The 2,904-nt window shown below is 34.9% G+C and overlaps 1 long non-coding RNA gene across 2 annotated transcripts; it reads left to right on the top strand.

The window, feature by feature from the left end:
• On the top strand, window positions 7-2,280 carry LOC107648180. Of its 2 annotated transcripts, none has more exons than XR_001621772.2 (4): window positions 7-136; window positions 211-280; window positions 485-653; window positions 2,214-2,280. It is a non-coding gene; the product is annotated as an uncharacterized LOC107648180 (long non-coding RNA). The 2 variants fall into 2 exon arrangements; XR_002348604.1 differs by having other exon boundaries at window positions 460-653; window positions 2,214-2,261.

Raw genomic sequence — 2,904 nt, forward strand, 5'->3', positions numbered from 1 at the left:
ATCTGGTCCGAGAGAGAGGAGATGTGAATAGAAGAGAAGGCGGAGAGCCACCGCCGCTGCTGCTGAGTCACCGAAGCTGCTGGACTGAGCTTCTGCCGCCTGAAACCCGCTGCCGTCGCCGGAAAAAGCACTGCCGGTAAGGTTTTAAGCTTTGGGTTTCATTTCTCTTGAGATTCCGGAAGCTTTATTGTCGTTGCATATTTGTTACAGTTGTCGTCGTCGGAATTCGTTGCCACCACCACCATTAGAGGCGAACCCAGTTATTTTCTCGCTGCCGGAGGTATTACCGTCACTGCTCTGGTTCAATTTTGTATTGCTATCGCTGCTGTTGACTTGCCCCAATTCAAGTTTAGTGTCACTGCCTTAGTTTTAGCCTTTCTCTTGACTCTGTTTCACTTTTATACTCTGAACTACCTTGGTCTCGTTTATCTTTTTGTTATGGTTTTAATTCCATTCTAGTTTCAGTGTCGCTTTGAATTTTCAGAGTTGTTTATGTGTTTGATTCCATCAAATTCGAATCTATTGTTGTTGCTGTGAGCCAAATCGGAGTTGGTGATGCTGCCATCGTCCCTGTTGTGTTGGAATTGCCACTGCTGCTGTGAGTTTAAACTAAGCGGGACTATTGTGTTAAATTATGCGATTGCGACATCGAGGTAGGGGTTCTTCTTAAAATCTATTTTACCTTACAGAGTTGTTATAAATAGATATTAATGTGAGAAACATATGTCTGTGATTATGATTGTCTTATAAATGTGGTTGTTTGCTGGATTGAATGACTGATTGCTTGATTGCTTGAGTAGTTTGTGATTGCTGAAAAGAAATTAGTTTAAAAGGTTATTTAGTTGATTATTATGAAAAATGGCTTTCTTGGTTTTGAAGCTATTTTTGATAACGTAAACGAATCGGCTTTGGAAATGATTTGGAATATGAAACTGAATTAATTTTGGAAACGGGTTAATTTTGAATTAGTCTAACTTTATAAATGATTTAGTATTTGAGCTGGATTGATTTTAAAAAGAGATTTATTATTGGCATTAATTCGCTTTGAAAATAATTTGATATTGGAATTGGTTGAACTTTGGAAAATGGTTGAAATTTGGAAATGGTTGAGAAAAGGTTTGAGAAATGTTTGGATGGGACCCGAAAAGGGTGGCAGAATTCGAGTTTTAGAAGAGGTGCTGCCGAAATTTTATAAAATTAGAAGTTTCATTTGAAGTAGTTATTTTAAAAAGGGTTAATTTTAAGCATTATTATTATATGATTTAAGATTACTTCAATTATCAAAGGAAGAGTTATGTTTTGGATTGGGAATTGTTAGTGAACGGAATGGAAAGAAGGACGATGAGGATTTTCTTTGAAACATGATTTTGAATGAATTTGAAAATAAGATATGGATTGATGAATGAAGATGATGTTGAGAATAACTTAAACATTGATGAATGTTGAATGAATTATTTATATGGCTTATGAAATTGAATTATCTGAGATACGAGGTTCCTTGGATAAAGTACCGTAGCTTGCCACCACGTGTACCAGGTTGAAAACTCGATACTCTGTTGACCCTACGACGTAAGTGTGACCGGGCACTATATAAATTCCCGGGAATGTTATCCCCATTGAGCAATATTGATTATTTGAGAAAAAGCTATGCATAGACTCTTGGGGATGCACGTCGGGGGACAGTCTAAGGACAATTCAGACTTGTCGGGTTGGCTGGATAACCGACAGATGAGCCTCATTAGCCATAGGACAGGCATGCATCATATGCATTTGTATGCTTTGCTTGGGTTTGAACTTGTTTTGGTTTGCCTAATTGTTAAACTGTTCTTAACTGCTACTTGAACTATTTGCTGTAACTGCTACCTACTTGTGCTTTCCTTGTCTGTCTTGCCTGTGTTTGTCCTGGCGTGCTACATTTGAGAATAAATTTTGGTGCTAAATTAATGATTGTGTTGTTTGATTGCGTGGTTGGTTTCTGATTGAGATTTTCTTATAAGAAAGGAAATGTTTTGGATTTCTGAAAGATTAATCATTGTCTCTTCGAAAAGGTTTTGAACGATTACCTATTGATTTTTAAAAGATTCATAAGGCAAAGATAATCACTAAGCTTGGAAAACAATTTTCTTGTTAGATATCTTCTTATGACAACTTTGAAACTCCGTGGTGAGACCGTGTGGTTAGGTTCTCACCCCCCTACAGCTTTACCTTTTCAGGAACCAAATGAAGAGGCATTAAGAAGAGTTATACTGCGTTTAGTTTATATGCTGTTGTGTTAATTAGATTATTTTCTTCCCTCGTCTTTGTTATTACAAGTTTGTAAGAGGGATAGGAGTTGTATGTTTTATATGTATATTATATTATGAGATATTATGTAAGGAGTTTTGTATATGAATGTATGCTTGCTTGTATTTTTCTTAAGATAAAGTATTTATTTCCGATTTTCAAAGAAATCAGCAATACAATGTCAAGTCACATGCTCCTACTTTAATATTTAGTATGTAAAGTAGTCGTAATACTTCTTGCTATCAGAATAGCGCAGCCGGAAACGTGACCTCTGATAGTGAGGGTGTTACATTACCGTCAGATAATATTTAATGATAATATTTATCAGTGAATTTTATTCGTTATTTTGTCAATAAATCTGATGATACTAAGCAAATTTCTTAAAGTGATATACACGAATTGTATTGATTAGATTTTACTTTTTACTAGATAATTTGAACTTATAGGTATATATCTAGATTGTATTTTGTAGTGAGGGTCCGTCAGATAATATTTAATGATAATATTTATCAGTGAATTTTATTCGTTATTTTGTCAATAAATCTGATGATACTAAGCAAATTTCTTAAAGTGATATACACGAATTGTATTGATTAGATTTTACTTTTTTTACTTTTTACT

Source organism: Arachis ipaensis, chromosome B06 (assembly GCF_000816755.2).
Source record: "Arachis ipaensis cultivar K30076 chromosome B06, Araip1.1, whole genome shotgun sequence".
In the NCBI taxonomy this organism is placed as follows: domain Eukaryota; kingdom Viridiplantae; phylum Streptophyta; class Magnoliopsida; order Fabales; family Fabaceae; genus Arachis; species Arachis ipaensis.